The following is a 15955-nucleotide window of genomic DNA, read 5'->3' on the forward strand; positions in this document are numbered from 1 at the left end:
AGTGATAAGATTGATACTATTATGTCTATGCTTGTGAATGATAGGACTAATGTTGATCCTAATAATGTTCCGTTAGCTTCATTGGTTGCTCAAGAAGAACATGTTGATGTAAACTTCATTAAAAATAATAATTTCAACAACAATGCTTACCTGAACAATTCTAGTAACAACTATAGGCCATATCCTTATAATAATGGCAACGGCTATGGTAATTCTTATGGGAATTCTTACAACAATAATAGGAACACACCCCCTGGACTTGAAGCCATGCTTAAAGAATTTATTAGTACACAAACTGCTTTTAACAAATCTGTTGAAGAAAAGCTTGGGAAAATTGATATACTTGCTTCTAAAGTCGATACTCTTGCTGCTGATGTTGATCTTTTGAAATCGAAAGTTATGCCTCATGAAAATCATAATAATAAGATTGTTACTACAGCCAATGCCATCCAAGTTAGAATTAATGAGAATATAAGATTGATGGCCGAATTGCGTGCTAGGTGGGAAAGAGAAGAAAATGAAAAAGAGGATAATATAGCTAAAGTTTGGACTATTACCACCACTAGTAATACTAATGCTACACATGTTGCTGCACCTCCTACTAATAATGGTAAAAGAATTGGTGTTATTAATGTTTCCACTTCAAATGCAAAGCGCGAGAAACTGCCTGAAACTGCTAAAACTCATTTGAAATCGCCTCGTGATAAAACTGCTGAAATTTTTTCCAACATTGGGGATGATGATCCCATTGCTTTAGATTATAATGGTTTGAATTTTTATGATTGCCACATCTCTGAAGTTATAAAGTTCTTACAAAAACTTGCTAAAAGTCCTAATGCTAGTGCTATAAACTTGGCTTTCACAAAACATATTACAAATGCTCTCATAAAAGCTAGAGAAGAGAAATTAGAACGCGAAGCTTCTATTCCTAGAAAGCTAGAGGATGGTTGGGAGCCCATCATTAAGATGAAGGTCAATGATTTTGATTGTAATGCTTTATGTGATCTTGGTGCAAGTATTTCTGTTATGCCTAAGAAAATTTATAATATGCTTGACTTGCCACCATTGAAAAATTGTTATTTGGATGTTAATCTTGCTGATCATTCTACAAAGAAACCTTTGGGGAAAGTTGATAATGTTCGCATTACCGTTAACAATAACCTTGTCCCCGTTGATTTTGTTGTTCTGGATATTGAATGCAATGCATCTTGTCCCATCATATTGGGAAGACCTTTTCTTCGAACTGTTGGTGCTATCATTGATATGAAGGAAGGTAATATTAAATATCAATTTCCTCTCAAGAAAGGTATGGAACACTTCCCTAGAAAGAGAATGAAGTTACCTTTTGATTCTATTATTAGAACAAATTATGATGTTGACACTTCGTCTCTTGATAATACTTGATATACACTTTCTGCGCCTAGCTGAAAGGCGTTAAAGAAAAGCGCTTATGGGAGACAACCCATGTTTTTACTACAGTATTTTGTTTTATATTTGTGTCTTGGAAGTTGTTTACTACTGTAGCAACCTCTCCTTATCTTAGTTTTGTGTTTTGTTGTGCCAAGTAAAGTCGTTGATAGTAAGGTTCATACTAGATTTGGATTACTGCGCAGAAACAGTTTTCTTTGCTGTCACGAATCTGGGCCAAAGTCTCTGTAGGTAACTCAGAAAATTATGCCAATTTACGTGAGTGATCCTCAGATATGTACGCAACTTTCATTCAATTTGAGAATTTTCATTTGAGCAAGTCTGGTGCCTCAATAAAATTCGTCTTTACGAACTGTTCTGTTTTGACAGATTCTGCCTTTTATTTCGCATTGCCTGTTTTGATATGGTCGATGGATATTTCGATTCCATTGACTTTCAGTAGCTTTGTGCAATGTCCAGAAGTGTTAAGAATGATTATGTCACCTCTGAACATGTATATTTTGATTGTGCACTAACCCTCTAATGAGTTGTTTTGAGTTTGGTGTGGAGGAAGTTTTCAAGGATCAAGAGAGGGAGATGATACAACATGATCAAGGAGAATGAAAGCTCTAAGCTTGGGGATGCCCCGGTGGTTCACCCCTGCATATATCAAGAAGACTCAAGCGTCTAAGCTTGGGGATTCCCAAGGCATCCCCTTCTTCATCGACAACATTATCAGGTTCCTCCCCTGAAACTATATTTTTATTCCGTCACATCTTATGTACTTTGCTTGGAGCGTCGGTTTTTTTTTTTGTTTTGTTTGAATAAAATGGATCCTAGCATTCTTTGTGTGGGAGAGAGACACTCTCCGCTGTTGCATATGGACAAATATGTCCTTAGGCTTTACTCATAGTATTCATGGCGAAGAATCATCTTCATTAAATTGTTATATGGTTGGAATTGGAAAATGCTACATGTAGTAATTCTAAAATGTCTTGGATAATGTGATACTTGGCAATTGTTGTGCTCATGTTTAAGCTCTTGCATCATATACTTTGCACCTATTAATGAAGAAATACATAGAGCTTCTTAAAATTTGGTTTGCATAATTGGTCTCTCTAAGGTCTAGATAATTTCTAGTATTGAGTTTGAACAACAAGGAAGACGGTGTAGAGTCTTATAATGTTTACAATATGTCTTTTATGTGAGTTTTTCTGCACCGCTTCATCCTTGTGTTTGTTTCAAATAGCCTTGCTAGCCTAAACCTTGTATTGAGAGGGAATACTTCTCATGCATCCAAAATCCTTGAGCCAACCACTATGCCATTTGTGTCCACCATACCTACCTACTACATGGTATTTCTCCGCCATTCCAAAGTAAATTGCTTGAGTGCTACCTTTAAATTTCTATCCTCTATCTTTACAATATATAGCTCATGGGACAAATAGCCTAAAAACTATTGTGGTATTGAATATGTACTTATGCACTTTATCTCTTATTAAGTTGCTTGTTGAGCGATAACCATGTTCACTGGGGACGCCATCAACTACTCTTTGTTGAATATCATGTGAGTTGTTATGCATGTCCATCTTTTCTGAAGTAAGGGAGATTTACCACTCATTTAATGGTTAGAGCATGCATAATGTTAGAGAAGAACATTGGGCCGCTAACTAAAGCCATGAATCATGGTGGAAGTTTCAGTTTTGGACATATATCCTCAATCTCATATGAGAAAATTAATCGTTGCTACATGCTTATGCATAAAGAGGAGTCCATTATCTGTTGTCTATGTTGTCCCGGTATGGATGTCTAAGTTGAGAATAATCAAAAGCGAGAAATCCAATGCGAGCTTTCTCCTTAGACCTTTGTACAGGCGGCATAGAGGTACCCCTTTGTGACACTTGGTTGAAACATGTGCATTGCGATGATAATCCCGGTAATCCAAGCTAATTAGGACAAGGTGCGGGCACTATTAGTATACTATGCATGAGGCTTGCGACTTGTAAGATATAATTTACATAACACATATGCTTTATTACTACCGTTGACAAAATTGTTTCTTGTTTTCAAAACCAAAGCTCTAGCACAAATATAGCAATCGATACTTTCCTCTTTGAAGGACCATTCTTTTACTTTTATTGTTGAGTCAGTTCACCTATCTCTCTCCACCTCAAGAAGCAAACACTTGTGTGAACTGTGCATTGATTCCTACATACTTGCATGTTGCACTTGTTATATTACTCTATGTTGACAATATCCATGAGATATACATGGTATAAGTTGAAAGCAACCGCTGAAACTTCATCTTCCTTTGTGTTGCTTCAATACCTTTACTTTGAATTATTGCTTTATGAGTTAACTCTTATGCAAGACTTATTGATGCTTGTCTTGAAGTACTATTCATGAAAAGTCTTTGCTATATGATTCAGTTGTTTACTCATGTCATTTACATTGTTTTGATCGCTGCATTCATTACATATGTTTACAATAGTATGATCAAGGTTATGATGGCATGTCACTCTAGAAATTATCTTTTTTATCGTTTACCTGCTCGGGACGAGCAGAAACTAAGCTTGGGGATGCTGATACGTCTCCGACGTATCGATAATTTCTTATGTTCCATGCCACATTATTGATGATATCTACATGTTTTATGAATACTTTACATCATATTTATGCATTTTCTGGAACTAACCTATTAACAAGATGCCGAAGAGCCAGTTGATGTTTTCTACTGTTTTTGGTTTTAGAAATCCTAGTAAGGAAATATTCTCGGAATTGGACGAAATCAACGCCCAGGGGCCTATTTTCACACGAAGCTTCCAGAAGACCGAAGAGTCAACGAAGTGGGGCCACGAGGTGGCCAGGAGGTAGGGCGGCGCGGCCCAGGTCTTGGTCGCGCCGGCCTGTCTCCTGGGCCCCTCGCGACGCCCCTTGACCTGCCCTTCTGCCTACAAATAGCCTTCATCGCGAAACCCCCAGTACCGAGAGCCACGATACGGAAAACCTTCCAGAGACGCCGCCGCCGCCAATCCCATCTCGGGGGATTCAGGAGATCGCCTCCGGCACCCTGCCGGAGAGGGGATTCATCTCCCGGAGGAGTCTACACCGCCATGGTCGCCTCCGGAGTGATGAGTGAGTAGTTCACCCCTGGACTATGGGTCCATAGCAGTAGCTAGATGGTTGTCTTCTCCTCATTATGCTTAATTGTCGGATCTTGTGAGCTGCCTAACATGATCAAGATCATCTATATGTAATGCTATATGTTGTGTTTGTTGGGATCCGATGAATAGAGAATACCATGTTATGTTGATTATCAATTTATATCTATGTGTTGTTTATGATCTTGCATGCTCTCCGTTATTAGTAGAGGCTCTGGCCAAGTTTTTACTCTTAACTCCAAGAGGGAGTATTTATGCTCGATAGTGGGTTCATGTCTCCGTGAATCTGGGGGAGTGACAGAAACCTCTAAGGTTATGGATGTACTGTTGCCACTAGGGATAAAACATTGATGCTATGTCCGAGAATGTAGTTATTGATTACATTACGCACCATACTTAATGCAATTGTCTGTTGTTTTCAACTTAATACTGGAAGGGGTTCGGATGATAACCTGAAGGTGGACTTTTTAGGCATAGATGCATGCTGGATAGCGGTCTATGTACTTTGTCGTAATGCCCAATTAAATCTCACAATACTCATCATAATATGTAAGTGCATGGTCATGCCCTCTTTATTTGTCAATTGCCCAACTGTAATTTGTTCACCCAACATGCTATTTATCTTATGGGAGAGACACCACTAGTGAACTGTAGACCCCGGTCCATTCTTTACATCTGAAATACAATCTACTGCAATTGTTCTACTGTTCTCTGCAAACAATCATCATCCACACTATACATCTAATCCTTTGTTACAGCAAGCCGGTGAGATTGACAACCTCACTGTTTCGTTGGGGCAAAGTACTTGGTTTGTGTTGTGCAGGTTCCACGTTGGCACCGGAATCCCTGGTGTTGCGCCGCACTACATCTCGCCGACATCAACCTTCAATGTGCTTCTTGGCTCCTACTGGTTCGATAAACCTTGGTTTCATACTGAGGGAAAACTTGCCGCTGTACGCATCACACCTTCCTCTTGGTGTTCCCAACGGACGCGTGCTGTACGCGTATCACCTCCTCATTTCCATAGCCCTTGGCAATGCTTCCTTCTGGCCTAGCACGGTTACGCACATATTTCTTCAATACTCCCATGAACCTCTCAAAGGGGAACATATTGTGTAGAAATACCGGACCGAGGATGGAAATCTCTTCGACTAGGTGAACCAGGAGGTGCGTCATAATATTGAAGAAGGATGGCGGGAACACCAACTCGAAACTGACAATACATTGGACCACATCGTTCTGTAGCCGTGGTAGATCTTCTGGATTGATTACCTTCTGAGAGATTGCATTGAGGAATGCACATAGCTTCACAATGGCTACTCGAACATTTTCCGGTAGGAGCCCCCTCAAAGCAATCGGAAGCAATTGCGTCATAATTACGTGGCAGTCGTGAGACTTCAGGTTTTGGAACTTTTTGTCCGCCATGTTTATTATTCCCTTTATATTCGACGAGAATCCAGAGGGGACCTTCGTACTACTCAGGCATTCAAAAAAGATGACCTTCTCTTCTTTGGTCAGAGCGTAGCTGGCACGACCTTGAAACCATTCCGGATGCCGGTCATTAGGGTCTTTCAAACGTTGCTGGTCCTGCCGTGCTTCCTTAGTATCATTTGTCTTCCCATACACGCCCAAGAAGCTTAGGAGGTTCACGCAAATATTCTTCGTAACATGCATCACGTCGATTGCAGAGCAGACATCTAGGACTTTCCAATATTCTAGCTCCCAGAATATAGATTTCTTCTTCCACATGGGTGCGCGCCCGTCAGCCCCCTGCGGAACTGATTGTCCGCCAGGACCCTTTCCAAAGATGACTTTCAAATCCTTGACCATATCAAATACCTCAGCACCAGTACGTTCCGCAGGCTTCGGCCGGTGATCTGCCTTGCCGTTGTAATGCTTGCCTTTCTTTCTTACTGGATGAATTTTTGGAAGAAATCGACGATGCCCAAGGTACATGTTCTTCTTACAATTTGGCAAATATACACTTTCAGTCTCATGTAAGCAGTGCGTGCATGCATTGTATCCCTTATTTGATAGTCCGGAAAGGTTACTAAGAGCAGGCCAATCGTTGATGGTTACGAAAAGCAACGCTCGTTGGTCAAATTCCTCTTCTTTGTGCTCATCCCACACATGTACACCAGGTCTGCCCCACAACTATAAAAGTTCATCAACTAATGGCCTTAGGTACACATCGATGTCATTGCCGGGTTGCTTCGGACCTTGGATGAGCACTGGCATCATAATGAACTTCCGCTTCATGCACAACCAAGGAGGAAGGTTGTAGATGCATAGAGTCACGGGACAGGTGCTATGGCTGGAGCTCTGCTCGCCAAAAGGATTCATGCCATATGTACTTAGACCAAATCTTATGTTCCTTGCGTCAGCTGCAAAATCTTTGAACTCTCTGTCGATCTTTCTCCATTGCGTTCCATCTGCGGGGTGTCTCAACTGCCCGTCCGACTTACGGTCCTCTTTGTGCCATCGCAACAACTTGGCATGCTCTTTGTTCCTGAACAGACGTTTCAACCGTGGTATTATAGGAGCATACCACATCACCTTGGCGGGAACCCTCTTCCTGGGTTTCTGGCTCTCAACATCGTCACCAGGGTCATCGCCTCTGATCTTATAACGCAATGCAGAGCATACCGGGCATTCATTCAAATTCTCGTATTCACCGCGGTAGAGGATGCAGTCGTTGATGCATGCATGTATCTTCAGAACCTCTAAACCTAGAGGGCAGACAACCTTCTTTGCTTCGTACGTACTGGCGGGCAACTCGTTATTCTTTGGAAACATATTCTTCAACATTTTCAGCAAGTTTTCAAATCCTGAGTCAGCTACACCTTCCTGTGCCTTCCATTTTCTATTTCAGCAAATCCAGTGTGCAGCCCAGCTTTTTCAGACCATTATCGCATCCGGGGTACAGCGACTTTTTGTGATCCTCTAACATGCGATCCAAATTCTCCCTCTCCTTTTCAGTTTCGCAGCTTCTCCGTGCATCAGCAATGGTCCGACCAAGATCATCAACAGGCTCATCACGTGCCTCTTCTTCACCTTCCCCTTCACCTTCCCCTTCACCTTCCCCACCTTCAGCATCCTCCATGAAAGTATCACCGAAATGATCAAGATAGTTGTCATCGATGAAATCATCCCCTTCTTCATCTTCTTCCATTATAACCCCTCTTTCTCCATGCTTGGTCCAACAATTATAGCTTGGCATTAAACCCTGCCGAAGCAGGTGCATGTGAATATCTCTTGAGGAAGAGTAACCCTTCTGATTTTTACAGGCAACACATGGACGGATAAAAAACCCCCCCTGCTTGTTCGCATTAGCCACTACGAGGAAATCTTTCAAACCCGTAGTGAACTCGCCGGAGAGTCGGTTACCGTACATCCATTGCCGATTCATCTGCATTATTATAATATAAAATATATAATTAACTATCATGTATTTGTTAAACTAATTAACTAACTACAAACAATAGAAATCAAACAATGAACTACACACATATGCATATTTTATCAATGACACATCAAAGGTTCAAGTTGCTAACCGCGATCGAGGAGGAAAAAATAAATGAGGAAGCTCAAGTGTGGCTCCGACACTTCATATCATGTTTGTTTCATGCTCTTGGGGCATTTCATCAAACACCTTGTGTGCATAAGAGTAACCAAAAGCAAACCTAACACCCACTTGTGAAGTTTGTGAAGAGAATGGCTCCAAATGGCTAAGTGCTGGCTGCTGGATGGGTATATATAGGGGAGGGGCTTTAGTCACGGTTGGCCTGGCAAACCGTGACTAAAGGTGCCCGAAGGCCTTTAGTCGCGGTTGGCCTGGCCAACCGCGACTAAAGCCCCTCACGTGCACCAGCTGGCCAGCGAGCGCCCTGGGCCCAGGCCTTTGGTCGCGGTTCGCCTTCCGAACCGCGACTAAAGGTCCCATTAGTCACGGTTCCAAATATTTGGGGACTAATGGGGCTGGATGGAAGGCCCTTTTTCCACCAGAGAAGCTCTGATTTGTATGTAGGAAGCACTTAGTACATGACCCATTACCATTTGAAACCAAACTGTTTACATGAGCAAATTTGGCATTCAACCGTACCTAACTTTCATTTCCTTGGAAGCACATCCCAAATTTGTTTGAAGCACTTGTAATGATCTTTTATGTGGAAGCAAAAAATTTACTTCCGTAGGAAGCCATTCTACAGTCCATGCATGATGTATAGACAATACTCCGATGCTTTTGGAAAATAATACCCCGTCATATATGTACAGGTCAGTTAAACTGAAGCACATTTCAGTGACCAAGAAAGCAAGTTATGTGGTCGGTAGAAACATTATTTTGATATACTCGTATTTTCTAAGCAGGCCAAGAAAACAACTATTTTCAGATCCAAGAAGTTTTATGTCTTTTAGACGAAAATTTTAGTACCATTGAAAACTAAAATTTTGATCCAACCGGAAGCAAACAAAAGTAGTACTGGAAACACCATTTGTTCTGTAAGGAAGCAAATCAAATCATGGAGACTTAGTTTTCTTAAATTATTAGTTTCCTATGCTAAATTATTTTCCTGAAAATCAAGGATGCGGAGTAGTTATCGGGAGGTGGTTGGAAATTCGCGTTATAAATGGTACCCGATTCCTAACTTTAGGCAAAAAAAAAAAAGGTTGATGTTTTAACAGACGTGTATTACGGGATTCGTTTTTAACGGAAGCAGGCAAATCGGTGCTTCATTCCCGGATAGACACACGGGCTCGGTTGCAGATCGAGCGGCCGAACTGATTTCAATCCTACGGTGGTACACTGGTCCGATCGGAAGCTATAATCGACATCCGATTCTTAGCGGTGCCCTAAATTTAAAGTATAGAACCTCATAACTCACAAGATGGTTAATTACGAATAGAGGTTGTTGATACTGGCTCCACATACAAATTCACTGATTAAGAAAAAAATGAACCACCATAACCATTTGCAAGGATGAGACAGACTAATAACAATGAATGGATCGATACATTGACCTAGAAGAACATGGTCGACCTATGAACATCTAATGGATCGAGGCATCGAGCCAACAACATGCCCCCAAGGGAAATGACAACGTTAGGGTTTGAATCTATAGCCTCGGTCATGGCGGTGTCAATGCCAAAAACCAACATGTCGGGATGCCAGATAGTGATGAATGGAGATGATGGTGATCAAGATGAAAATATTGAAGATTATTGACTTACCATAGGGAACATAAGTGGCATGGAGGAGCTCCAGATGGCATGTTGGTTGGTTATAGAGCTCGCAAGGCATCAATTTGAATTACCCACGTGCATCAGATCTGGATTCCCCATAGCGTCCGCAAATGTGCGACGAGGGGCTGCATAACAACCACACTTGCCCAAAAGAGGGATAACAAGAGGAACAATTTTAAAACAAAACCTACTGAAGGAAGAAGAGGAGAAATATAGGAGATGAGAGTCAAAATTTATAAGAATGAGCAAGGCCAACTGTCACATCCCAAAATTTTCCAAATTTTGGAATGTGAAATAAAAATAAAATTTAAGCTTGGTTGGTTGACTTGATTTAAACTTTACAATGAAATATTTTTTTTTTGGTGTTACTTAAAACTATTTCGCAAAAATGATGTTTTCAAAACATGCATTGCATTCATAAGCATCATGTCATCTTTGCATTCCCTAGGAAAAACTTGAATGAAATTTTAAATTTTGTTAAAGAAACCTAAAACGCGAAGTAATGCAAATAAAGCCATATAGACCTATGTGCTAAATTCAAAATTTTCAAAATGTTTTAAAAATGGTTCCAAAATAATCTTCATTAAATAAGGAATCCGTTGATATTTTATTTGTATTTTTCTGAGTTAGCTTGGGTAACTCTTGATCAATTTCGATTTTCAAATCAATTTCAAATACTATACTATAATAGAAAAGAAAAGAAAAGAAGTAAAGAAAAAAAAAGAGATAGAGCGGGGCACCAGCCAAACCCAGCCATGCCCGCGTAAGCAGCAGCAACGCAGCATCGAACGCACGTGTTTTTTTTTCTCTAACATGGAACCCACCGCCATGTCATCATCTTCTTCAAGGCTGGACACGAACGGACGAGTCGCATGACTGCGTACGTTTTCAGCTTCTTGCACTTCATCCCGAATTGATTTAAGCTACCATTTAACGAGCCGTTTGTTCCTATTTAAACCCCAGCCTCTCCTCTTCATTTCCCCTCAAACGGTACATCCTAAGAGCCACCAGGCTGCTCGAATTTGGCCTCGCATGTCCGCACTACCGTCGCGGTAAATCATCGATTGCGGTGAGCACAGTCCACCTTTTGATCTCTAGTTTCTTCCAAACATCTTATTTCTTCCTTCCGCACATCTCAGGCTTTGTTTCGTAATTTTTGGCGCACCACAGCGACGACGCCATACTTGACTGCAGTTCGCGGGAAGCGTCTCCGACAAGCGATTTCCGGCGAAACAGTACACCTCGACGTCCGCCACTTCATTGTCGCCAGGAGCATCCGCGAATACACATGCCGGCGGCCACCGTACGCGTTTTCGCCGTCGTTCCAAGAAGAGAAGTTCCACACCATGGCAACCATCAAGTTCGCCGAGTTGCACTGAACCTCGTCGTCCACACCCGCGGTAACGCCCAACATCAGCCTGTAGTTCCTTTGTGCTCTGTGCTAAAGTCTAAATACAATTTAGATTAAGCTATTTGATCAAGAACCACGTTAGCCTAATCAAATGAATTGGTATCACCATCCTATTCTGTTTGTTTTCACACGGGACTGTGCTAAGATCGATCGATCGGTTCTCGTACGTGCTAGCTCATATCATCTCCAACAAAACAAATGCTCTATCCCGCGCTGTATCAAAAAAAGCGGCTGATTTAAAATACAGCTTGGGGTAAAAGCGCTATGTCGTGTACTATATCTACCGCGCCGGAAAGAGCGCGCTGTATCCGTCGCGCGCAGAGACAGGTACAGATTTTTACAGCTCCAAGGTTTAGAGCTTCTGCTGGAGGTGAATATGCCCTCACGCACAAAACATGGATAGAGCGCGCTGTAAAGCACTTTTACAACGTCAAGATTTAGCGCGCCTGTTGAAGATGCTCTTATGCCTAACTTCATAATTCTATATCTTAAAATCTACAGCTCGGTTTTAGATGAGATTTTCTCTGTTGAGTTTGTAAATAAATCCTCTACATCTTTTGTGTAGAAAGTTTTTCTATCCGAGAAACTTTTTCTGACAACTTTTCGTACAACATCAAAATTTAACCGCGACATGTTTAATAATCTTGTAAAAATTATAGAAAAGTAATTACACATCCAAAGTTGGAAAATAATATACCCCTGGACTCATAAAAATGTGTAGAACCCAAATGTGATTTTAAATATGACTTTCAAGTAATGTTTAAATATTCAAATTTGAATATGTGAATTTTAGTATTTGACATAACTCAAATTCTATAAACCCAAATCAAGTGATTCTTTTTGCAAATGGATCATATTGATGCCCTCTGTCCACTTGCACAAACACCAACAAAATTTCAACCCTTTTTCAAGTATTCAAATTCAAATATGAGAATTTGAGTATTGTCACATAGAAATGTCTCTATAACATTTTTGGGCACAATTTATATTGTCAAAGTGATCCTTACGCTCATAACCATCTACCAAAACTACTTATACTTTCTTTTCCATGATTCCAAGATCATACATATCCCAATTATCCATTCTTTTGTAGCCTATCTATTCATTCACATATATCTAGATGGTCCATTTCTAAGTATTCTACTTTATCCATTCAATCTCTTAAAGTCATATCTTGCAAGCCATGCCCTCATGACATATCTTCCATATCTAAGGACTAAAATAAAAATAAATAACAACTTGTTGTTTGCCTTGCTTGATTTTGTTGTTGTTGGAATATGTGTTTATGTTGTGCTATCTGTTATCTTATAGTTTGTACGGAGAGCTGCGTGTCTTGATTAAGAGAAGTGAACGTTCTTCAACTACCAAAAAGGCAAGTGACACACCAATCACAAATGTCCCAGTTTTATATATGCACTGTAGTAATTTTTGTAGTATGCCTGTATAGGATTATATGCTTTGCTATTCACACCTAGTAGAATAGGTACTTGTTCTTGACTTATATCTTTTGTCGCCATTAAGCGCTGACATGAGATGACCGTTATATCCGCATCTGGCGACACGGGGGGCGATCTCGCTTCCTCCACGCCGGCGCATGGATCGATGGCGAGTGAGGATGTCTGCTCACCGGAATGGCTCTCAGGGAGTCGTTTCTGGGCTCTGCAGGCGTCCGATGGCGAAGATGAAGAGGAAGGGCTCTTAGGCGGTTGTGTTTCGGCGGAGGACAACAGGTACCTCTGCCGAACGCCATTGCCGGTGAGCGATGCGGATCTTATCGAGGATTCAGCAGAACTCTCGAGGAGGCAGATCAAGAGGATCAAGAGAAGAGATGATCAGCGAAGGGCGGCTAGAGCGGCATGGGCTTTCATGGCGTCGCGAAGTTCGTCTGTTTCATCGCTGTCGGTGAGCACGTCTTCAGGTTCTGCCAAAGGTAAGTCTTTGCCGGTGATTCCGCCGTCTGTTTTCCTTGACGATGATACCGGGGGTTGGACGGTCGTTCGTCGGAGACGTTGGTCGCCGGCGATCGAAGAACAATCACATGATCCGAGAAATCAGGAAATTTTGAAAAAACATCCTGTGGGCCTGTTGAGGTCACGGGCTGTTGCATGTATTCGGAAATTTCCTCTGGGCCCAAGACATGCGACGCAGGGAATTGTTTCTGCGAGCCTGAACGCTGATGATGGCCCCAGGATAGTCAAAGTCGGAAGTGCTGTCGCGGGACACGCTTTTCGACGCTTTCTAGGGTTAACCTGGAAAAAGTTGCAGTCTGGAACTCCGTCCGCGCCGTCGCATGACATGGAAGGCAATGGCGGCCAAGATGGCTTTAATCCAAGCCGGGGAGGCTTCAATGCCGGTAGAGGTGGCTTCGGCAATGGCCGCGGCGGCTTCGGGCCGGGGCGTGGCGGTGGCTACAATCGCGGCGGGTATGCTGCTCGCGGCGGCCGTGGCTATGGTGCGGCGCAGTCGCAGGGAGCAGGTCGCGGTTTCGGTGCTGACCGCGGAGGTTTTGGCAACAATTCGTTCGGCGGCGGCAGATTCTATTCGCAGGGGGAGTCCAGTGGCTCGGCTGGTACAGGATCCGGCTACCAGGAGTCTAACTGGGGAGGTATGAATAACAATTTTCAGAGAGGATCCAATTTCAACAATGGAAGGAATCAGCAGAGATGGAACTCGGGGTTGGGAAGAGCTCAATATCGCCCACGTGGTACTGACGGTGGGGGTTCGGAGCGGTCTGGCTTTGATGCTGAGCTGTTACAGCAGACTGTGCAGGCGGTGGTTGCTGCAGTGACGGCGGCTACTAAAGCCGTTGAGCCAGCAGTTGCACCGATCTCAACTTCGGCGGTTCAGAGTGGTGACATGGGTCAGCAGGAGGGTTTGCCGGTTGCGGCATCAGCCAGCGCTCAATTGCCACCTGCGGTTGGACAAGGATCTCAAGTGCTAGAGGAGCAAGCTAGAGGGAAAGAAAATGAAACACAGGGTGCTCAGAAGAAAAAGAAGGAGGATAAGGCGGGCTATTTTCGTTGTAAGAAGCCAGGACACCATATTGATGATTGTCCCACGCCTTTCTGCGATCTTTGTGAATCTATTCACCATATCACTTCGGCTTGTCACCTTCTAAATGCTCCCAAACCAAATGCAATCCTTCATGGTTATGCAAATGAGGCACTGATGTTTTTTGAGCTCCCTTGTGGTGCCTTCAAACCCAAAGTTGAGAATCCGAAATTGGCCAAAGTTGTTGTAGAGGGAGATCCCATGACTATACCAGAACTGATTGAGCAGCTAAAGAAGATTGTACCTTCAGAGAAGTTCACTTGGGAAGTTTTTCACTTCAGAGACAACATCTATAGAGTCAAATTCCCCAATAAGCTTGAAGTGCAGAGATTGAAATTTTTTGGAACTTACCTTTGTACTGACAGAGAGGTTGTTCTATCCTTTGATCTCTGGTCTTCGGTTGAAGAGCCTTTATATTCACTACCTGAGGTATGGGTCCGGGTGACAGGGTTGCCATCAGACATCCGTTCAGATTACCTAGCTTTGTGGGGAGTAGGTACTCTATTTGGGAAGACTTTGGATGTAGATATGGCATACACTCGTAAGAATAAAGTTTTACGTACCAAAATTGGATGTCTTAATCGCAACCTTATTCCTCCTCATAGTGAAATGTTTATTCGGCGGGGTTTCTATAAATTATTCTTTGAGATTGAGCCAATGAATGGATCTCAAGAAGTGAATATGACAGAAGCACAGAATGGAGATGATGGGCATGATGATGCCAGTAAGGAGGAACAAAATCATGATGGTGGGTATGATATGGATATGGACCCTAAAGGAGTTGGTGAAGGCAATAATTCAAAGAATGTTGATAAAGACATGATCAATGAGAAGGGTGGAGTGGAGGGGAAGCAAGCACAATCTAATTTTGTTGAGGCAATTCAGATTGGGACTATGAAGTTAGCTATATCTCCTAAAGGTACCCTAAATTCTGTTAAAAATTCGAATCAAAAAGAGTTAGTTTTCAATCCCATATTGCATGATTTAAATCTGCTGCTAAATGACAATGTATGCACTGAATCACATGCAGATTACCTAGTCAGAGGATCTGCCTCGGGATTGCCCCAGGCGCCTCAGGTGGACATCCAGGCAGGTTCCTCATTGGCTGTCAGACCTGTGCGGCTGCAGCTGGCAGGGGCGGGTGGGCCGGCTGTGTCGTCGTCGGCTGGTGCGGACCAACCGGGTGGCGACACGATGCAGGGGGACAGGCAGGCTGCGCCACTGCCAACCAATGGCAGGCCTATCACCGCTGCCTCGGTCGGCCACAATGCGCCGGTGGAAATCATGCCAACTTGCTGCACTTCGCACGAGGTGGGATCTTCTGTGGCCGAGGCGATGGGATCAACTACGCTGTGTAATGCGATGCTACCACAGACGATCCGGCCGACTGACACTGCTGCTATGGCTAATCATGAGCTGCATGATGAGCTAATGATTGCTCAGCCTTTGGATGGCGGGAGAGGATCTTCTGTGCACAATAATGCTGGGAACAATGGTATGTGTTGTAATGACTTTATTTTTTGTGACTCTCTTGATGATTTTGGAAATTCTGATGGAGTATCTCATGAGAGTATTTTGGATTATGTAGGGTTAGGTTTGCACTCAACCAGGGTTCTTTCGTTGGAAAAAACAATGGATAGTGCTATGGCAAATTTGATGTTGGATGAGAAAAGGGAGAAGAAGG

Source organism: Lolium perenne, chromosome 4 (genome assembly GCF_019359855.2).
Source record: "Lolium perenne isolate Kyuss_39 chromosome 4, Kyuss_2.0, whole genome shotgun sequence".
Lineage (NCBI taxonomy): Eukaryota > Viridiplantae > Streptophyta > Magnoliopsida > Poales > Poaceae > Lolium > Lolium perenne.